The sequence below is a fragment of the Notechis scutatus genome, chromosome 1 (genome assembly GCF_049901735.1).
Source record: "Notechis scutatus isolate UNSWTSFEM ecotype Mainland chromosome 1, rNotScu1.2, whole genome shotgun sequence".
NCBI classification, from domain to species: Eukaryota; Metazoa; Chordata; class Lepidosauria; order Squamata; family Elapidae; genus Notechis; species Notechis scutatus.
In genome coordinates, this window is record NC_142009.1 from 308,305,836 (window position 1) to 308,329,529 (window position 23,694).

At 40.2% G+C, this 23,694-nt stretch overlaps 1 protein-coding gene and 1 long non-coding RNA gene across 5 annotated transcripts in view; one reads left to right on the forward strand and one right to left on the reverse strand.

Moving 5' to 3' along the window:
• Positions 1 to 23,694, reverse strand: part of LOC148133481 (uncharacterized) — a 278,397-nt gene that overhangs the window by 23,102 nt on the left and 231,601 nt on the right. The window lies entirely within an intron of this gene.
• The window catches only part of LBHD2 (LBH domain containing 2), a 56,561-nt gene continuing 40,146 nt past the window's right edge, over positions 7,280 to 23,694 (forward strand). Inside the window, exon 1 of one of the 3 annotated variants that reach the window (XM_087952208.1) lies at positions 7,280 to 7,496. The gene's annotated coding sequence lies outside the window, so the exon portion shown is untranslated. Of the gene's footprint in view, positions 7,497 to 15,690; positions 16,129 to 23,694 lie in introns of those variants that run through there. The other 2 variants (XM_087952207.1, XM_026680180.2) reach the window with 2 other exon arrangements.

Sequence of the window (23,694 nt, forward strand, 5' to 3'; positions counted from 1 at the left end):
ATATTTAAATAGAAATGCACATCATTGTAAAGAAATTTATGTGCCACTGTTGCCTATTTGTTTTGTTCTCCAAATGCTACTTATTGATTACCAGCTTCAAGCTGTCCTCTCCTCTCCTCTCCTCTCCTCTGCTAATCCTCTTTCCCTTTGTGCCAAGCCTTGTTAAACCATAAGCAAGGAAGTCCCAAGCAAGAAATTAGTTCTTTCTGCTTTTATGTTTAGATGACCACCCATCTCACAAAAGCAACTCTGGGCTGCAGACACAGTTAAAAAGTGTCAATATAATAATACAAAATGAAAATGAAAAATAGGAATATACAGAAATAAAATAAACCAATGACAGCCTAGGACAACTTCAACAATAATAAACAATATCTCACAGGCTCACCTAATTTCCTGAGCCCAATCTCCGAGAAAACAGTCAGTTCTTCAGGGGCTAGCAGGTCTTTGCTTTTAGAAATGTAATCAAGATACAACTCTTCAATTGAGTTTTTAAATGACTTAAATTGCGGTTTAACGCTGCTTTTTGCATTTTAAGTCTGCCCATATTAATAATTTCTTCCTTAGGAAAGTCATGGTACCAATTCCCACCCAACTTGGTTTTTAGATGTGCGGTGAAACATGTAAATTGCTGTGGTTTTTCTCCTGCTGCCTGATTGCATTTTATCTGTGATAAAATGTTCTGCTTTTATTGGTTAGTTGATTTTCTGTGATTGGCAGCCATTTTCGACCAGATCTCCTTTCGCATAGCATCTGTAGCCATAACAGTCTGAGCAAAGCAGAATGATTAGGAGAAAAATATGTTGCTGTTGTCTTTTTTTTAAAAATAGAAATGAATTCTTAATCCAATGTTTTACAAATATTGAATACAGAAGAATTTAGAATAGCTGCATAAGTAGAAGCTGAATAGAACTCTGCAGATGAAATAAAATGCTATTCAGATCTTTAGAAATTCTGCATTTGTTATAGATATGCAAAAAGGGAAAGTGAGAAAGACTGAAAATAAATCAGTTCCCAGTTTTTCAAGATTACTTCCCTAATAGAATATGTGATACAAAAATAGATAAAAATGATAAGCTATTAAAATCAATCAAACAAACAAAAAATGAAAAGCCATTCCTTACTTATAACTTTCAGATATATTTAGAGAAGAGATTGGCAAAATATATCTGAAGGCTTCAGATTGTGAATGGATAATTTATACATTCAAAATAATTTAGTGTGTACATTTTCTCCTTGCTTATCGTTTTGGGCTGTGGGTGGTACAGAGATATTAAGAGTATTTCATTACATTGGAAATGGACACTTAAAGAACAACGATTCAGATTATGCTGTTCCTGTCAGGCTGATTTTCTGCACGCGCAATGGAATTGTTTTCCTGTGGAAGTCATATTCTCAGTCCTTCTGTCTACTCCACCCATTTCATTCCACTCCATTATACATATTAGAGTCCAAGAAACATTTAAATGCTTGATTTTTCTAAAACCTTGGACAGCTAAGATCCTCTATTCATATTGTGCATGTGTGTGAATTGTATATGTGTGGGTGAGTGTATATTTCTCCCAGTATTTACATGCTGAAGAAAAGGTCAGCAGGCCCCAAGTATTTGCCAGCATTGAATCACAAGCTGTTAGGATAACTACGGTTTCGCACACATTTTTCTGAGCTTCCACCACCTTCCCCTGCAAAGAAATAGGCTGGCAGCCAGAGCAGTACAGATTGCTTGAAGAACTCTGTACAAGTAAAAAGATCACACTGGTTTGTTGTTAGAGATAAGGTCTCTCCTCTCTTTCTCTTCTCCCCTGACTCAGAAGTATGAACTCAGAAGCTGTGCCAAATCTTAAAGTGTTCTCAGAGTAGATGCTAAGCGAATAAGTTTGTTCTAAAAAGGGCAAGTTTAAGTTGGGAAAACTTGCAAATTTGTTCATTTATTTTATATATATATATATATATATATATATATATATATATATATATATATATATATATATATATATATATATATATATATATATATATATATTTGTTTTCTTAAGTTTTCATGGTACTTACATGTATGGTGTTCGGCTTGGTTCGGTATTTTCCCACGTCATTGTAGTTCTTTTAAAGTTGTAGCAACGTTTCAGCAGAATCTCGTCTGCCATCATCAGGCTTCTGTATTGTGTCCGTCTGTGGGTCAGACTTTTACAGTGGTTTCAGATTTAAATTTGGGGCAGCCTATTGCTGTGCCAGAATGGTTTTTTCTTCATCCTGATTGGTTGGGAGTCTTGGTCTGTGTTTATTGGTCTCGGAGTTTGCTGTGTTCTGCTTGATGGGTGTCTCTGATATCTTCTGTCTGTTTTTGGCTCTTTTTGTATCTTGATTGGCTGGCAGCATTGTGTTACTTTAATGGAGGCCTTTAGTGCAGCTTGGCTTCGGGTAAATGGACGGCTATCATTAGTTAGGAAGCTGGGTTTCATCTGGGTGCCTGGTTGGGGTGTGTTTGAGCTGGAGGTATCGGGGATCTGTTTGTGCCCAGGTGTTTGCCTGGCTTGTGGTGTGGAGATTTTTTTGTTTGTGAGTGCAGGCTTCCAAATGATTGACAGCCTGGTGGAATCATCTCTTCTGTTCATGCTTTCTGGTCTTTTTTTCAATCTATATGGCTTCTCTGATGATTCTGTGGCTGGAATTTTCTATAGTGGCTAGGGTTTTGGTGCCATTGAAGTTGATGCTATGACCTGTGGCTTCCATGTGTTGGACTAGTGAGGAAGTGTGTTCCAGCTTTTTGACTGCATTTTTGTGTTCATCCAGGCAGGTGCTTATTCTTCTATTGGTCTGTCCAATGTATGTGGCCGGGCATGATGCACAGGGGACTTTGTATATGCCTTGGTTTTCCAGGTCAATTTTGTCTTTGGGGTTTCTGAGGATGGCTGCTATTTTTCTGTCTGTTTTGAAGGCAGTCTTGATGTGGTGTCTGTATAGTATCTTACTAATTTTGTCTGTAGTGCCTCTTATGTAGGGCAGGACAGCTGTTCCATGGGTCTGTTCATCTTCTGGGTCTCTATTATGTCTCAGTGTGTTTTTGTGGATCAAGTTGGTGATTTTGCTTTTGTGGAAGCCGTTGGCTGTCAATATTTTAGTCAGGGTGCATAGTTCAGTCTTAATGTGTGTCTTGTCTGCCAGGCGTTTGGTTCTAGTAATTAGTGTTTTAGCCACGGAGTTTATCTGTGCTGGGTGGTGGTGGGATTGGGCGTTGAGGTAGCGGTTGGTGTGTGTTTTCTTCTGGTATATGGTGTGTCCTAGTGTGCCATCTGTTTTTTGTAGATTAGTACATCTAGGAATGGTAGTTGTTTGTTTGTTTCTGTTTCCATGGTGAACTTGATTTTGGGGTGTGCGCTGTTTAGGTGTGTTAGGAAATTGTTTAGGTTTTCTTGTCCATGGGGCCAAATCACGAATGTGTCATCGATGTATCTTAACCATAGTTTGGGTTTGAGGATGGCATTGGCCAGGGCTCTGGATTCGAATTCTTCCATGAACAGGTTTGCAATGACAGGTGACAGTGGTGATCCCATGGGGGCTCCTTCTATTTGTTTGTATCTTTGTCCTTTGTATATGAAATATGTGTTGGTTAAGCAGTGTTCTGTTAGTTCCATGAGGTGTTTAGCTGGTTGGTATTTATTTTTGATGATTTCAAGGGTCTCTTTTATCGGGACTTGAGTGAATAGTGAAACCACGTCAAAACTTACAAGCAGATCTTCTTGCTCCACGTGTAGATTTTTGATCATTTCCAAGAAGTGGTATGAGTTTTGTACATGAGAAGCTGCTGTTTCAGCATGGGGCTGTAGCTCTTTTGCTAGGTGTTTAGCTAGGTTTTGTAGTGGTGCTCCTCTGGAGCTGACTATGGGTCTGAGAGGTATGCCTTCTTTGTGTATTTTTGGGAGGCCGTATAGTTTGGGGCATCTGGAAGAAAATTACAGCCACAGAATCATCAGAGAAGCCATAGAGATTGAAAAAGACCAGAAAGCATGAACAGAAGAGATGATTCCACCAGGCTGTCAATCATTTGGAAGCCTGCACTCACAAACAAAAAATCTCCACACCACAAGCCAGGCAAACACCTGGGCACAAACAGATCCCCCTGATACCTCCAGCTCAAACACACCCCAACCAGGCACCCAGATGAAACCCAGCTTCCTAACTAATGATAGCCGTCCATTTACCCGAAGCCAAGCTGCACTAAAGGCCTCCATTAAAGCAACACAATGCTGCCAGCCAATCAAGATACAAAAAGAGCCAAAAACAGACAGAAGATATTAGAGACACCAATCAAGCAGAACACAGCAAACTCCGAGACCAATAAACACAGACCAAGACTCCCAACCAATCAGGATGAAGAAAAAACCATTCTGGCACAGCAATAGGCTGCCCCAAATTCAAATCTGAAACTACTGTAAAGTCTGACTCACAGACGGACACAATACAGAAGCCTGATGATGGCAGATGAGATTCTGCTGAAACGTTGCTACAACTTTAAAAGAACTATAATGACGTGGGAAAATACTCCGAACAAAGCTGAAGGCCATACATGTAAGTACCCAAAACTTAAGAAAACATATATATATATATATATATATATATATATATATATATATATATATATATATATATATATATGTATATATATATATATATGTATATGTATATGTATATGTATGTATATATGTATATATGTATGTGTTTTCTGAGGTTCTGAGGTATATATATATACACACACACACATATATATATATATATCCCAGATTGGAGCCCAAGATAAGGTTTCGATGATGATGATGTTGATGATAATGATGATGATGCAAACCATGATGTCTACAGTTTATGGTAGAAAATAGATTTAAGGAGAAAGGGTCTTAATCACGTCTTCTTTTTCAATTTTCCAATTCCAGATCAGCATTTCAAGCCTGCAGTGATTAAAACTTTTGTATGGATACATCTTGGAAACATCATGGATGTAGTCCTGTTTTGCAGATTTTGCAACTGAAGAAGCTTAGACTACAACATTTGTTTCCATATTTTTCTCCCCCTAATAGTCCTTCACTTACAACCACCATTGAACCCAACATTTCTAAGCGAACAATTGTGTGAATTTTGCCCCATTTTACGACTTTTCTTGCCACTGTTGTTAAGTGAATCACTGCAGATGTTAAGCTAAGTAACACATTTGTTAAGCGAATCTGGTTTCCTCATTGACTTTGCTTGTCAGATCACAAAAAGTAATCATATGACCTGGGGACACTGCAACTATCATGAATATGAACCAATCACTGAGAATCTGACTTTTGATCACGTGACCATGGGGATGCTGCAATGGTTGTAAGTATGAAAAATGGTCATAAGTCACTTATATGCTGTTGTAACTTTGTATGGTCACTTCAAAGTTACAACAACGCATAAGCATACTAACAGATATGTTCCAAGTTGAGGATGTCATGCCCCTGTTGGAGACTGACTCCGAGGGAGAGGAGGAACAGCCAACAGGGAGTGGGAGTGTGGCTCTGGAGGTTGTGGAGGAGGCTGGGGAAGAGCAGAGACTGGCTGAGCAGTCAGAGGAGGACCCAGGCCCATCCCCTATCCATCCATGCAGGGAGGAGAGGATAAGGGAGAGATGTGAATGGCGTGGTCTATGGGGGAGGAAAGGGCCTTGATCGTCTTCATGGGCTGCAGCTGTAAGAACTGGTTAAAAGCACGGACATGCGTATGGACCAGTGCTAGAAACAAAGCGTGGAAATATCTCTAGTCTGTCATTCCTGTCTGAGTTTGGCATCCTTCCCAGTGTGTGTTCTGATATCTGTGGACGTCTTCAGGCCCTTATCTTGTCTGGTTCCCTTAATTGCTTCAGTGTGGTTTGTGTTTTTTCTAATCTTTATGATTTATAGGCATTTCCTCCTTTTCATAACTGCTTGTGTGGGAGTTTTTTGTCTCAAGTCAAGGATATTTGGAGCTTGGAGGCAAAGTGAAGGAATAAAAAGGGCTTCACCTGTTTTTGTGACTGTTTATTTTGTATCCCACCTGGGTCATCACAGAGGAGGACTACCTGTGTTGCATACCTAAGGCAGAATCTTCAACCCAAAATGTAAAGCAAACTTTGATGGAAAGCAGATTAAACACATTCCTGTTGAAGGGTATATAAAACTAAGAAGCCTTGATGGATTAAGCCAAGGGTAGATCCTCATAAGGCCTCATACTGTCACTCAGGTGCATCTGGGAAGATCGCAAGGACTGAAGGGAAAGTGACTGCTTTCTTCCACTGGTGCTTTGTTGCAGCTGGTATTTAAGGATTCAGAAAATACCACCAAGCCATCAAAGCTAGCAGCCATTGGAAGCACAATATCCTACGAATTAACACATTAACACATACGAAAGCCTTCGTTTTCTCTGTTTTGAATTTTCCCACATCTTCATTTTTTTGTCAGAGTACTTTTGTACAACTGGAAAAAAAATTACACTTTTCATACTAACTGTAGGAACTGAATGTAACAGTTTTTTTAAAAAAAAAAATCTCTATTTCTGTTAATGCTAAGAACACAATCTCCTAATTTTGTCACAAGGTACGCTACAATGTGATTGAGTTCAACCAACGTGGATCAAAAATGTTAATGAAGTTGATTTGTTGATGTCGCCCAAATCTCTTAATTATATTTACACAGGACTAATAAACAGATGCATTTGTAAGGCAGCTTGATTTATGATTAGGATTAGCACTGATAAGATTACTTTGCTTGGGTAATGAAAGGTCTGCAAGAAAACAACCAAGCTCACAGAGCAGCACCAGGGAGCCTTCATTTTAACCCTGAACTACAAATATTCTCCTTTATTGGTGACTTATGATTAAACCTAGTGTGTTGGCTGAAAATAAAAGAAAGCAGGGAGCCTTGTGACACTTAGGGGCTGATGGGCATATTGTGAAGTGGGCTTTCAACAACCTCCTTCATCATATGCAAAGCCAGATTCATGACAGCCTCTGGTTGTTGGAATGAAATGTATGAACCCTTGTCCCTGGATCATACTTGTGGCATTTTTATTCTTTCTGTATAAATGTTCCAGGCAGACCCGCTTGGATTGCCTCCTTCTGAGCTAACCACAGATAAGCAAATTATGGGAACCCAGTCAATTTTTCTTTGAGTTCCGTTAAAGAAAATAAAGGGGAAAAAAACCCAGCAAGCTCAAGATTAGTGAATCATACCTCTCCTAATCCTTTATTTTGCTTAAGACTGCAGGGGAAAAATTACATTTCAGCCTTGATAAAACACATCGACAGCACTTGTTGCTGATGTAAAACACATTATTAACTTAAATGATGTATCTGTCACCCTTTAGGTCTACATAATGTATATATTCATGACTTTTGTATTCTGACATGGTTATTTTTTTCTCTTGGAATTCAGGTGTGGATCTGAGACAAAAAATGGCTCAAGAAAACACTTGTCTAAAGAAGCCCATCAGCTGCCTTCTGACAGGTTAATACCCCCACTTATTTCAGAATGTTCATTAATAAGTAACTCGGTATCTTTGGTTTCCTTCAACCATATGATTTGAGCTTCCCAGAAATGGATGTATTTTAATGGTAGGGCGGTTGTGCTAGAATGTTTTCCTGCCACAGGAAGCCAAGCAACAGCAGGAAGTTGACCCATTAAAGTAACTCCAGTCAGTCAGTTAAAAATACCAGAGCATTCGGTCCTCATTCACCATCAATATGTATAACTGTGAGATTGAGAAAGAATTCTTTTTTTTTTTAACCACAGCTTGTTGCCCTATATTGACTGAATATTGTGGCAGCTTAAATACAGTAAATCTATTTGCAAGTTTACTGGGAAGCAAATTATCCTGATTGTTCTCTAGGACCTGCCTAGTATGCCTAAAGCAATTTAAAGTCTCCAATGGTAGCCCTTGTTGTGGTTAAAGGCTTGCAGCACAGTTAATACATAAAGGACATGGGATTCAGAGAGATCAACAGAAGGCACATTGCAAGATATACAACAGCGTTTATTACTTGATCCCACTGATATTGGTAGAGATCTGCAAGATCAGATAATGTCATAAAATATGTGGTACTTCCAGATTCTACTTTGCTATCTAGAAATAGAAAGGGCTCTGGAAGTATATAATGTATAATTTAAATTCAAATCACCCAGCTGAATGTACTCTACAACCCTGTGATGATCAGAAATCTAAAACTAAACCACAGTGGTTAGAATCACACAACATGTTAAGCCATAATTCAGATAAACCATGTTATGGTTTACTGTAGGCTCAGTAGATCCAGCCAGCATCTTCTATATCACCTAGGCTATATTCACCCAATAGTCACATTTTAGGCTAGTATATTATGCAAATCCACTTTGTATGGTGAGTTTATGATTCAATCTCTTACATAAATGAATGCTGAGTAAACCGAGGTTACTCTAACAATAATATTTATTATTTATTAATTTGTTACATTTATCTTAATATGGTTAAATAATATGGTTAAGCTAACATGGTTACCATGTCAGGCAGACATAGTCCAGACTCTTAACTCTGGCTGTAAAATAGAAATAGGAGTGTGAACTTTGTGTGTGTGTATGAGAGAGAGTATATCATGACAGTATTGGCAGGGGCCATCTCTTTTTATATTACTCCTCTTTTTCTTCCTTTCATAATTTTATTTTCTCTCTTTCTGCTTTCCTGCAGTGGAGTACTAGGAGAGGGGCAAATAATTATTTCCAGAAATCTGAAATTATAGTCTGTAAAAATTTTGGAATTAGGTTTCAAATGGGTTTACTCATTATGCTAAGCCTTAGTTGGGTTTCTACATAAACTATTCCACCCATGGGATTGAGGCCAATCCAAGATTGGTGTTTCTCCTCCCTTCCCTCTTTCATGATAATTTGTAGCTCCCATGGGATTGAGAAACCAACCCAATTCACTATCACGCCAGCTCTGCTCCAAAGGAAATACTGCAAAGATGGTTTTAAAGTGTGTTTCTGGAGCAGAAGGCAATTTCTGATTAGATGGAATACCCATCTTGTTTAACCTTTTAACCTTGAGATTGCTTCCTGCACTTTTGCTAGTATCCCACCAAATTTTGCCGCTTCATTAGAATACCAACTGATTGCTGCTTTAAAATAGTTATTTTTATTCACCATGAAAAAAGCTGGAAGCAACCCTGGCTTGGCTCAAGGAGGGAAAAGTAATAATAACTGCCAGGTGCAGCATCATAGCGTGAAAATATTGCTTTTAGTTGCAAGGGAGTGGGGAATAAAGCCAGCAGCTATGTGGATGGGTTTTTTGCATTATATGAAAACTGACATGTGATTCATTCAACAAACCATGCTTAAACATACCATGGCTAACCAAAATGTATGATCCCAAATGAATACTTAAAAGAGTTTTCTTTTTTCAGGATGTATTTGGACAGGCATCTCTGAAGTTGCCTTTTTTTGCAAAGAGACATGGCTCTGAAGAAGATTTTTTGTTAACATAATTAAGGTAATAATTAAGATTTTTTCCCAACATAAATTAAGGTAAAGGTCCAACTCTAGGGCAGGGTGCTCATCTCAATTTCTTAGCTGAGGGAGCCAGTGTTATCCAAAGACATTTCTATGGTCATGTAGCCGAAGCTCATGGAACACTGTTAATTTCCCGCTGAAGTAGTATTTATTCATCTACTCAATTTGCATGCATTCAAACTGCTAGGTAGATAGGACCTGGAGCAAGTAATAGGAGCTCAACCAGTCATGCAGCGCGCAGGCCTCAAACCCAGATTGTCAGTTTTCCAGCTGAGATGTTCAGCGTCTTTTTTTCTCACCTCTTTTTTTCCAACCTATTTTGCTAATAATGATTTATTGAACTCACTAAACCTTTCAGCTGGTAATTCTTGCAAGTTTTAATGTAGCCTTGTACTTTGTGAAACTGACTTCTTCCATGCTTGCATCTAGATAGAAGGTGTGGGATATTGCTTCACAATAATAGGATTGTTTTGCTGCCTTTGAAATATACAAATGCTATAATTCTCTGCAAGGAAGTGGGTAGACAGAAAAGATCTTTTGCATGCAAATCTTCTATAGATGTTAATTAAGGTGGTAGTGAAGTGTCAGCCAATAACATTTGGATAAAATGTCATGGTTGTCTAACAAAATCAATTAGATCCTTCTGAGTCTCTTAAAAACCCTCCAAGTATCTTAATACCTAACATCTCTTAGATGTTTCTTTTTCAAAGATATATTGTATTATTCTAACACTTTATTTCTAAAGTTCTGTATAAACATGTAGAAATCTGACCGCAGATTGTACAATCACATTGGCCACTTGTTCTCAATTTGATGAGAGCTATTTTAACTCTGCATCCATACTTATCTATATGTATTATTAAGTATGAACATTTTATGAAACTGAGAATTGGATATGTCAGGAGGAACATAAAAATGGTATACTGTGGGAGTGGATTATATAAGAAGTGTGTGTGTGATAAACTGAGAAGGATCAAGATTCTGGCAAAAGATCATTTGTTACTGTATCTGTTTGCATGATTACTTGTCCAAACAGAAGATAACCATAAAACTGTATATTCTTTCTTATATTGGTTCCCTTAGCCAGCTGTCATGCTGATGAATGGTAAAATTTTCATATGGCTTAATTTCTCCTGAATTTTCTTTTTCTAAATTAAATAGTGAGGAAAGTTGAAGTATATACTGCAATATATGCTACACCATAGAATTTATTGGCAATTTAATATTTTTTTAAAGATTATACTAGATTATTTTTTTTTAGTTTAATACAAAATGCTGAGGGTCTTGTTTTGTCTAATTCTGTTTTAAAAAATTCCTGGGTGTCTTCCTCTGGAAACTGTGAATCTTGAAATGGGGGATGGGAGAGATTATGGTAACCTACAAGGGAAAGAAATCAGAACATCAACAGAGACATTATATTGTTTATTTTCAGTATCAGAATACTAGGGTTAGGACAAAACTTTATTTATAATGCAATCATCAGCACGTTTCCTGGGAAGGAAATCCCAGTGTGTTCACAATAAATATTTTTTGAGTAGAGTTGAAGAGATATAGACTGGACTGTTTGTGTGTGTGAGAGATTTCTGCCCAAGTTACTTTGGTGTAAGAGGGACCATAGGATTGGTTCCCTTATCATGAGTAGCCCTGGACTCGGGGGTGGGCTGCCGGGGGTTGGCAGAGGTTTGGGAGATCCCCTAGCTAAGATTCTGCACAGTTTGGAGAACCCCCAAATCCCACTCCTGGCTGACCCTACCCCACCCACCCCGCTCCTCCCAGGAGTTCCCACATGGCCCATTTTGGATGTAGATAAGTGCAGGGTGCATGTGGAGGCTCAAGGAGGGCGAAAAATGGGCCTCCTGGAAGTTCAGGAAGGCCGGAAACAGGCCTGTTTTCAACTTCCAGAGAGCTTGAGGAAAGCCTCCAGAGCCCGGGGAGGTGGGCGTGGCCTGCTGTGGTGCAGGAGGCTGACTAGGCCACACCCACCATGGCCACGCCCACCAGCAACTGGGCAGAGAACCTCTTGCTAAAAATTTTGAAGCCCACCCTTGCCTGGACTAGAGAAGGCTAGTCTACTTGCTCAGATTCACCTCAAGGGATCTTTTGTACAGCCTGATTCACATTGGTAGGAAAAGGAGTGATTTTTATGTGTTCCCTTCTGTTCAGAAATCAGAAGGAGAGCTAAACTTCACAGACGATATTTCTGACTAAACATGCTAGGAATCATCCAGAATTCAAAAAGGATTCTGTTACTTTAAGTCTGACTCTAACCTAACAGAATAAATAGAAGTATTAGTAATTGCTATAGGTAACTATTACTAATACTTCTATTTATTCTGTTTACAAAATACTTTTTGATTAATATATTTCTTAAAACAACAATTCTATGTCTATCCTTGATACAGACTTTAAAATATGCTTCTACATTGAAGCCATAGTAGATTTCACTGTAAGGATTCCAAGGCTAGGGAATGATTTCAGTGCTGAGATTCAACATTGCTCTCCTTTTCTGACTTTCATTCAGATCATGCACAACTGAACAGCCCCCATAAATGTTAAATATTTTGCAGATTTGGGAAGGTAGAAGAAAATAATTAATCTTTAGTTGTTGCTGTAAGCAAACTTTATTTACTTTCTAGAAAATGGAAGGTAAATTAAAAAAAACAAACAGAAAGTCGCCTGATGGGATTTGAACCAGGTATCTTACTTATTGAAAGAATGCTGTAAAATGAAATAGACAAAGTACTTACTGTGTGTCCAATATACTAAATCATTTATTGAGCTGACTGCTCTAAGAAATGTTATTTTTTCCCTTCCTAATATTTTCTCACAAGTGCATGCTTTTGGGGGAGGGGCATCAACCCATTGTTGATCCAATAGTTGCAACAGAAATTGACTAACGTGGCTTGCCGCCTGCGCCTAATTTTGTATCATGGTACACAAGTTACAAAGCTGCCTGGTACAAAGTTATCCAATCAGCTTTCATGTGTAAGGCAGGACTAGAACTCACAGTCTCTTGGTTTCTATCATATACTTCCAAGAAAAGGTATCGCTTTTTTTAAAGAAGTGTAGAGAAGTATAGCATTACAAGTAACCATTGTTCATCCAGAGATTAGAATGGCCCTCTCTCTAATACTCTTCTGGAAGGCACTGTAGACCTGGTTCTGCCAGAGGACATGGAGACCCCAGAGTGGGATTGGAGCCCCTGTGATCTTTTGTCATCGAGGTGGGGGGTGGGAGTTGGAGGTGATGTTTTATTTATTTTTTTCCAGGTTTTGTTCTATTGTACTTTATTAATTTATTAGATTCTTTTTATTAGTTTTTATTGTTTGTTTTTAAATATGGTTTTACATTCTGTAAGCCGCCTCAAGTTGCCATGGGCGAATAGGTGGCAATATAAATTCAATACGTAAATTAAATTAATTAATTAACATGAAAGTCTATGTCTACTCCAAGCATCTTTTCAGCTTCGAGTCTGAAGCACTATAACAACTATACCATAGAAGTGATTCGCCACTGTAGAATATTTCTTTGGATTTCCAATCTAACATATAAGCCTGCAATTTCCAGGCAATTTCATTTTCAGATACAGGTGCTCTTTAGCTTACAACCACAATTAAGCTCAAAATTTCTGTTGCTAAGTGAAACAGTTGTTAAATGAGTTTGGCCAAATTTTATGACCTTTCTTGCCACCGTTGTTAAGTGAATCACTGCAGATGTTAAGTAATTCACATGGTTGTTAAGTAAATCTGGCTTCCCCCATTGACTCTGCTTGTCAGAAGCTTGCAAAAGAGGATCACATGGATCCCAGGATGCTGCAACCATCATAAATATGAGACGGTTGTCAAGCGTGTGAAACACTTGGTTTACGGGTTTCAGAGTTAAACAGAATAGCCTTCAGGTCACATCAGCAGCAAGTGGTAGCATTTAGATGACTAGGGCTGATCTTAGTGGGTCTCGTGCAAAAGCCACCAGGTTAGCATAAAGACTTCTACAATGCAGGTAGCCCTCGACTTACAACCACAATGGAGCCCAACATTTATGTTGCTAAGTGAGAAATGTGTTAAAGTGTGTTTTGCCCCATTCTACTACTTCTCTTGACACATTTGTTAAGTGAAACACTGCAAGTTGATAAAATACTTGTTAAGTGAATCTGGCTTCCCCATTGTGTTTTTGCTTGTCAGAAGGTTTTTAAAGGGGGGAATCCCATGATCTCAGGATAATGCAACCGTCATAAATATGAACCAGTTGCCAAGCATCTGAATTCTGATCGTGTGACCAGCATGGGGATGCTGCAGCAGTCATCAATGTGAAAAATGGTCATAAGTCACTTTCTTCAGTGTCGTTATAACTCTGGTCACTATTTTATTTATTTATTTATTTATTTGATTTGCCAATTGTTTACAAGATAATAAGTATAAATGTATACATAGTTGTGAATACATGAAATGGGTACATATAAGAAAAATAAAAGAATAAGAGAAACAATAGGACAGGGACGGTAGGCACGTTGGTGCGCTTATGCACGCCCCCTACAGGCCTCTTAGGAAAGGGGTGAGGTCAATAGTAGACAGTCTAAGGTTAAAGTTTTTTGGGGTTTGGGGAAGAGACTACAGAGTCAGGTAGAGTATTCCAGACATTGACCACTCTATTGCTGAAGTCGTATTTCCTGCAATCAAGTTTGGTGCGGTTAACTTTGAGTTTGTATCTATTGTGTGCTCTTGTGTTGTTATGGTTGAAGCTGAAGTATTCATTGACAGGTAGGACATTGCAATGTATGATTTTATATACCATGCTTAAGTCAGACCGAAGACGGCGTAATTCAAGGTTTTCTAGTTCTAGAATTTCAAGTCTGGTGGCATAAGGTATTCTACAGCGAGTAGAGGGTGGAGAACTCTTCTTGTGAAATACTTCTGGACTTTCTCAATTGTGCTAATATCAGATACGTAATGTGGGTTCCAGACTGATGAACTGTATTCGGTATTGGTCTAGCAAATGTTTTGTATGCTCTGGTTAGTAGTGTGATATTACCAGAGAAAAAGCTACGTAGGATTAGGTTAACAACTCTTAATGCCTTTTTGGCTATGTAATTGCAGTGGGCTCTAGCACTTAGATCATTAGAGGTGAGTATTCCAAGGTCCTTTACAGAGCATGGGTCATCAACAAGATCTTGACTATTCAGCTTGTATTTTATTTTCTGATTTTTTTGCCAATATGTAAGACAGAGCATTTATTTGTTGAGATTTGAAGTTGCCATTTGTTTGACCATTCTGATACATAGTCAAGATCTTTTTGTAGGGTAGCAGTATTGTCTGTGGTATTGAACAGCTTTACATCATCAGCGAAGAGAACGCAATTGCTCTTAATATGATCACAGAGGTCGTTTATGTAGAGTATGAAGAGAGTTGGTCCTAGAACACTGCCTTGGGGACACCACTATTGACAGGTACTGGATTTGATAGGACGCTCGATTTTGACCATTTGTTGTCTGTTTGACAGGAATGCTTCTATCCAGTTATTCAGTTGTCCAGAGATACCATAGGATTTTATTTTTAGGAGTAGTTTGTCGTGTACCACTGAATCAAAGGCTTTACAGAAGTCTATGTAGATTGCGTCTATTGCTTTGCCCTGGTCGAGTTGTGTCGTCCATATGTTTTTGCAGTGTAAGAGTTGCAGATTACAGGATAGTTTTTTCTGAAACCAAATTGTTTATTGGAGAGTAGGTTGTTTGTCTCTAAGTGGAGGATGATGGATTGGTTAATAATTGATTCCATGACTTTACAGGTGACGCAGCATAAGGAGAACACTAAACGAAGTGTTGTAAGTCGAGGACCACCTGCATATTAAGAAGTCGAAAAAGAAAAGCCATTGCAAAACCACTTCCATATATAATTGTTTAGATTAGAAAACCTACCCAGGAATGCTTTACTTACTCCAAGCCAGAGAGGCTCATTCCACATTCTGGGAGACATCTAGCAGAAGAAAGTGTTTTGTGGGCGTGGCTATGGAGTTTCCAAACTTGGCAAGCCCCACCCAGCTCCCAAAGCGCGGGTCAAAATTTAAAGCACACCCCCCCCCCCCATCGGGGGTGGGGTGGGGGTGGGGACAAAGCCAGGGGCAAGCTAAGGGAATCCAAGGGTGCCTGGGACCTGAACTCCTTCCAGGAGGCGCATCCCAAGCATCCGAGGCAGGGCAGCGCTCCCTGCTGAAGACGGGGTGGGACTTGCCATTTCGTCGCCTCTTCCCCCACCCCGCCGCCGCCGCCTCCTCCTTTCCTCCTCCTCTCCTTTTTCCTGAAAGTCGCCGAGCTGCTTTGCATGTCAACGAAGGACCGCGGCGGCAAAAGCAGGAACGGCGATGTCAGTAGCAACCCCTGCTTGACACGAGGTGCCGCCGCCGCTGCTGTTGCTGTTGCTGCTGCTGCTGCTGCTGCTGCTGCTGCTGCTCAGGCTCCCTTTGGCGAGCGGCTCGGCTCGGTTCGGTGCATGGGCACCCGAGCGCTCGGTGCCTGCCCGGATCGCTCTCCGAGCCCTTAAGCCAGCCCGCGCTTCGACTCGGCGGGCAGAGAAGAAGCGCCGCCGCGGCTCCTGACGCCGGCAGGTCAGTAAGTGCCGAGGCGCCGCCCGCCCGCCTTTTCCAGGAGAATTTTGCAGGGCACCGGTCCGCAGCAGGCGAGCCGGTCGGATAAAGGACCCATCGAGGGGACGTCCGAAGGAAGGGGAGCCGGGAATGCCACTAACAGCCAGCCAGTGCAGGAGGAGGAGGAGGAGGAGGAGGAAAGACGTTCGTCGCATTTAGATGCTGGGAAGTGAAGAAAGGGAGGAAGTCCGGACAGTGGCCGAGCAAGCGTCGGGCGGGATGGGAGAGCCAAAGGATGGGCTCGGAGGCAGAAAGAGAGGAGCGTAGAGGGGACCCGGGGCAGCCGGGCGCTTCTTAGGGTGGCGGCGGGGAGAAAGACTCGAGAGGGAACGAGTTGAGAGACGGGGGAGAAACGCTGCAGGGACCAAAGAAGGTGGGAAGGGTCGAGTGATGGTTTCGCTTGGGGGTTCAAGAGGAGTCCCCCCCCCCACTCCAAGAGTACCTCTAGGGCCCTCAGAGGTCACAGGGTGTGGTGGGAGAGGGAGAGGGAAAAGGGAGAGGGGGCGGAGAGAGAAAGAGGGAGAAGGATGGAAGAGAAAGAGAGGGAGGGAGGGAGGGAGAGAGAGAGGGGAGGGAGAGAGAGGGGGAGAGAGAGGGAGTGGAGGGAGCGAGGGAGCGGAGGGAGAGGAGGAGGAGAGAGGGAGGGAGCAAGGGAGAAAGTGGGAGAGGGAGGGAGAGAGAGGGAGAGGGAGAGGCAGAGAGAGAGGGAGGGAGGGGGAGAGAGGGAGGGAGAGGGAGGGAGAGAGGGAGAGAGAGAAAGAGAGACAGAAACAGATAGACAGACAGTCTTCTTATACAGCTCTTCCACCTCGGTGGCTAGCGGGAGACCAAATCCTCTCCGACCAGGCGCTTTTACCGTCCAGTTCTCTCCCTCTCTCTTTCCCCTCAACGGGAGAACAAGAGAAAACGCCAAGCACGGGACCCCGCTTGATTCAGAATTTAGGGACGGGAAGGAAAAGGCAGCTGTGGAAGGACCTGCGCTAAAACGTTTCAGTCCGAGGAGCCACACTGGGCGTGCACAGACTGGTGGCAGAAAGGAGGGTGGGACAGAGGAGAAGCCTGGAAAGAGCGCAGAGAGGAGACGGGGGTTGTTAATTCTTCGTCGAGCTTTGCTCTTGTCCGTTTGTGAGCTGAGCCTCCTTTATAGCCAGCTCTTCCCAATCAAGAGGACAGACGTCCTTCCTGGAGTAAAAAAAATAACTTGTAGGATCCGGTTATTTCACTTTTCCCGTTAGCTTATTCCCCCCCCAAAAAAATAAATAAATAAATAAATAAATGAAAGCAGCAGGTAGCTGGTTAAGCAAAGTGTTTTCTAGCTGTTAATAATTTATCTTATGAAATGGGGTGGAACTGAAGGTTTTAGCAAAGTTAAAGTGGGTGGTAATGATGAAGATGAAAATTGCAATAGCACTTAGGCTTATATACCCCTTCACAGTGCTTTACAGCCCCGCTCTAAGCAGTTTACAGAGTCAGCATATTGCCCCCCAACAATCTGGGTCCTCATTTTACTGACCTCGGAGGGATGGAAGGCTGAGTCAACTAATCAAGATGATGATTGATGATGATGATGATGATTGATGATGATTGATGATGATATAAATCTACTAGCATATTGCCTTTTCAGTCAGAAACCAGAACTGCCATCCTGCAATGCATACAGGGCAATAAAATGAACTTAGCGTGTCAATCTTCTAATATGCATTAGATTGCCCTGGGAGACAAGGCAGTTGAAACAAACAGGATAGAAGCCATTATGGGGGGGTAAGAAAGCAGGATACAGGTTTTCTTACACAAAGCATATAGTAATGTATTGATAAGGAGCTGTTCATATGAATATCTTTAAAATAAATGCATGTCTGTACATTGCCATTGTTTATATTTCATCTACTGTATAGATGAATTACTGTCACTAGCTTTTATTTCATATGCCCTAGCTCTAGAGCCCAGTCAGAAAATGACTGTCCCCATTTTATAGAAGAGGATCAGAGGTCAAAGAAAACAATTTTCACACACTGCATAGTTGCAAACCTAAATCTAGTAATAATTGTGCACCCAAAAACAATTGTCAGGTAGTTCTGATAAAAAAATATGAATGGGTTTTGTTTGGGGTTGGGGAATTGCATACAGTATGTTTGAATGGCCACATTCAGATGAACAAAACCTAATTTAGGAATTCAAAAAAATGTCCCAGATCCTCATTTTCTTTCGCTTTGTACAAGCACAGAAAACCACAGAAGCCACAGCTAATATAGCTTTACTTTACATTTGTATTGAGTAACTATGTTTATGAATTTCCAGAGAAAATTAAAAAGGATATGAGCCCATGAGGAGCTGCTGAGATAAAAAGCCACAAGTTAAGTCTTATATTTGGTCTCAGATCCTAAACTGTTGCTTCTTTTACAAGTCAGACTCCATAACAAATACATTATTATTCCTAGAGAAGAGAGACAAGCTAGAATTTTCAGCTTCCATTTTTATCGGCAAATTTGCTTGTCAACCTAGAACTTTGCTGTGGCATTCTATGCAAATGGGATATGTATGCATATTTAAAAACATGAGATCTGATTTGGCTGATCTTCATTTCATATCTTCAGGGTTTAGAACTGCATACTGCTTACTGGAAGAGTTAGAATGGAAGTCAGGAAACTGAAGGAGTTGTGTACATTCATCTGCTTGGAGGCATTGCTTAGCACCGATATTGTAAATAGTGTATCCGCCTGTCCTTTAGCCTTGCAAAGACAAGAAGAGTGGGTGTGCATATCTCTGTGTAATGATTGCTTGTAAAGTGTGCTTTTCTTTTAGATTTTATATTCGTAATATATGAAAGAAGAAAGATGCAAATTATACTTGCCATATTCTTTAAGCTACAGAGCCAATAATAAGTAGAGGGAATGCCACAAAGGCCAATATATATTGAGCAAAGAGATTGGCATTAATAATCCTTGGTGAGAAACAAATAATTCAGAATTCATATGATCTCAGGTGCCACAGCAGGATTTAAAAGAGGACTTCTGAATACTTTTAAAAGCTAGAGATTTGAGAAACTCATTTCTTTATTTTTCTTTTGTCTGCTTTGTCTTTTTTGGCTCTCATTTAGCTGCCTCAGAAAGTCTATGTCTTTAATATCCTTGCTTTTCTGACCAAGTCTCTTGTCTCTCCCAGAACGTGGGGGAACTGTTGTCCATTATTGATGGTCAATGGATTTATGTTGACTAGTTTATGCAGTGTTGTTTTATCCTCTTGAAAGTACGTGACATGGAAAAACAACTGTACACACAGTAATTATGCACATGTATTTTACTCTCTGCAGTCTTCCTTCACTTCCACATACTATGCATGCATATCAGTTGACACATCTTTTTCCCACTCTCAAATAAGAGTTACATTGGAGATAACTTTGAGCTAATGTTCTATCCTAGAACATTAAGAGAATCTATTACCCATAGCATACATTTGGGGGATTCATTCCCCACCACCCATTCTTCAGAGTTGCCACTTCAGCACAGCAATATTTTCTTTGCAATTAACTTGTTAGTGTGAAAAGGACAGCTTTTTTTTTTTTTTTTACATTTTCCAGTCAGGTTGACAATGTCACACCTACATTTACATTTATAGAAATAACTAATCCTCTGTGCCCTGGAAAACTGACAATGTACATATTGAATTTAAGGTGTAAATACTTTCCTGTGAAACCTTGGAGATTGATAGTCAGCAAAGGCACCATAAGAATGTTCACAATGAGTATATTTTTGTATCTTCCTGTCAGGGAAAAAAAGTCAGCATTTCCCTTTGTGGTCACAAACTTAGGGTTGTGGGTTTAAAAAGTACGGGTTTCTTTTTCCCCCTCTGCTGACAGCCAGAATCTCTTTTTCTTGTTTCTTAGACTGGTAGCAGATGATTTCGTTTTTCATATAGCTGTAGGTGGTATCAGTGAGCCATGCTGGCTAAGTTATTTCTTTTTGTCCCACTGTTTTTAGACATTTGAAACAGCATATGAACATTTTAAAAGATAGCTAAGCTTGAAATTATAAAGGTGTGATTTAAATAATAAGGCCATGATTTACAAGAAAATATCATTCTCAGACCACAGGTCTAGCTTTAGTGGCTTTCCTGAACTTCAAAGAAACCTTCCAAATGCAAACTCCCATCACTGAAACAGGTTTGTGTATAACAAATGCATTATTTTCACTGTCATCTATCTTATCATTTATTGATTATTATACTCAGAGTTTCGAAGTCCTTACTGTAGGTACAGATGGATTCTTCTTAATTTGCCAGCAATAAAGGCCACTTATTGATAACTGATTTTCCCCATCCTTGGAAAAAAAAGGAGGCATAGGAATGTTTAAAATTAATATTATAATTTAGAAATTTTAATTGGATTATTGGGTGGGAAGGAATTTTAAAAGTCTTCTGGTACAATCCCCTGCTCCTTTGGTAAGAATCCTCCTAGCATCCCAGAAATGGCCTTAAGTAGGTTAAGCTGCCCAATTGGATTTGGTTCTCCCATCTTCCTCCTTATATATACAGTGAGAAAATTAAAAGTACATCCAACAGTTTATTTTTTACATAAACTTTGAAAGCTTTATCTATATGTGTTAGCCATATTTTATATGATTATAGACTTCTGCCTTGTTTAATCCTGCAGTAACTGTTTTGACACACAGTATCACACCAAAGTCTTTTGCCTGAGATACACAGGGAATTATGCTATGAATATGATAGTACTTATATTTATGAAATGAATTAAAAATATGTCCTTATTTAACTGAGAATGATATATATTTGATGATATGGTTTATGAAATTTACATCCTGCCTTCTTCCAGGAGCTCAACTTATATAACACATTGTACCCTCACACACCCCTGCAAAATAACCTTCTAGGACAGTTTGGGTTGAGAGAGAGTAATTGGGCCACAATGACCACAATATGAGTTTCAATGGTTGGGGAAGGACTTGAATAGAAGACTCCCTGATTCTAAATCTAACATCCTAACCATTATAACAAGGGTATCAAACTCATGGCCCGCAGGCTGGATGCATCACACGCTGGCCATGTCCACCCCCATTCTAGCAAAGTGGGGGGGAGTTGTGATACATTATGTGATGACAATGTGACACCACAAGTTTGACACCCTTGCATTATACCATACTATTGCTAATCAGATTGATCCATAATTTCAATGTAAGAAGGATGAGCCAAGAAAATATTTTTAAATTTGTTTGCACTTAGTAGGGCTAAAATCACATGAGTACAGCACCTCTAATTAAAGCAGGTTCTTTTTTCCCTCAACTTCCACATGTAAAAAGGTATAGCTGCCTTAAGAATTACATTATGGAGAGAGGTGAATAATTGAAATCATTTCAGAAGCCTGCGCTCAGAATTAATCTCCCTCCATCCCTTGAAGAACAGTAATTACCTTGGCTTCTGATACTTTGCATGATTTATTTTACCTTTTTACTCGTTTGTATATTTCACAGCAAGGAGCTGTTCAGCACTGAAAACTCATCTCTGATTATTAGAAAACTTTTTAAACAACCGTTTGGCTTACCTGGGCATTGTCCCTAACCTGAATTAAAAGAAGTCAGCTTTGACCACAAATTCTTTCTATCCGGAGAACTACGAGCCAATCTTTTGCCACAACCTTCTAGGGCAGGGTGTCCAACCATGGCAAGTTTAAGACTTGTGGACTTCAACTCCCAGAGTTCCTCAGCCAGCTTTGCTGGCTGAGGAACTCTGGGAGTTGAAGTCCACAAGTCTTAAACTGCTACAAGGTTGGACACCCTGTTCTAGGACAAGGCTGAGTCATGAACTGGGGAAAGTGACAGTTGACGAAGGGTGTGTCAACAGGGAAGCCAGATTCACTTAACAACCGTGTCATTGACTTAACTGTGGCAAGAAAAGATCGTAAAGTGGGGCAAAATTCACATAATGAATGTTTCACTTAGCAACCAAATTTTGGGCTCAATTGCGTTCGTAAGTCAAAGACTACCCTTTATACAATATGTGCACAATGAAAACTGGATTTTTGTCTCCCTCCCTACCATAAAAGAGGACCTGACCTGGGATGCTCACATTGCAGCACTGGTCAAAAGGGTCCAGCAGAGATTATATTACTTGCGACTTCTCAGAAAACAACAACTGAATGAAAAACTGCTGGTGACCTTCTACCACTGCACTTATAGAGAGTATCTTAACTTACTGCACCTCTGTAATGTTTGCCAATTACACAATGGCAGATAGGAAAGCATTCCAGAGGGTCAACGTCATTGCCCAGAAGATCATTGGTTGCCCTCTCCCCTCTTTGGAAGAGCTTTATACAAAACATTCTCAAAGATCCATCTCATCCTGGGCACCTTTTTTTTGAACTATTACCATCTGGCAGATGGTACAGAATAATAAAAACAAGCACAAATAGGCTGAAAAACAGCTTCTATCCCAGGACAGAAGCTCTGTTGAATTCTATTGTATAGTGCAGTGTTGGTATGGTGTTGGGAGTTTTCGGCTCAATGTGTGGAGGGTGAAGGATGTGTGTCTGTGTTTATTTTCACGGTCATGATGTGTACTGAAAATGGTGTTTGATTTTGTTGTACGAGGTGCAATGACAATAACGTAAACTAAACTAAACTTTTTGTCAGTGGAGATTCTCAGTGATCCAGGTAGAATTGTCTGGAAGTTGAGTTAAGAAACTACTTGGATAAGCAGCAAAACGTTTAAAAGCAAGAAGAAAAAGCAGTTCAGTTGCCATGAATCAACTTCCAGACTTCTCTGTTTTTTGTTTTGCCATCACAAAATTATAACTTTATGTTTGTAAACTGCTTAGACCAGGGCTGTCAAACTCTCAACCAGAAGCGTCGCGTGCTGGCCACGCCCATGCCCGGTTTAGCAAAGGGGCGGGAAGTCGCAATACGTCATATAACACTGCCGTAATGACAAGAGTTTGACACCACTGACTTAGAGTCACTTAGACAGTGAGATAGGTGGTGTATGAATCTGATAAATACATTACACCTGCATAGCAGGGTGGGATGCTACTGGTTCTGCCTGGCTCTATAGAACCGGTAGTTCTGAAGAGCAGCAGACACTGAACCGGTTCTGTGTCTGCTGTGTTTGGCCCGCCCGCCATCCCGGGCTCTTACCTGTCCTTTATTTCCTGCTTTTTTGACCTCAGCTGCTATGCGTGGCAAAGCTGATGTTGAAAAAGCAGGAAAAAAGAGGTTTTTCAAATGCTGCGCAATTGTGCACAGCGCTTTTCAGCTGTCCGGGCAGCACAGCTTAAGTTTTTTTTTTTTTGCAAAGCATGCATGAGCACGCAAAACATAGTCACCGAACCGATAGTAACACCGGTTGAATCCCACCACTGCTGCATGGCTTTATTTACTGCAGCTCTTGACATCTGAATGTTACAATTCAAACTTTTTGAAAAGAACATGGAAGATTCAACGCATATTATTTAGTCCCATGGCTAGGTGGTCATCAGAGGTCAATTGAATACAGTAGCTCCTATAGTTATAGTTAATAGTATAGT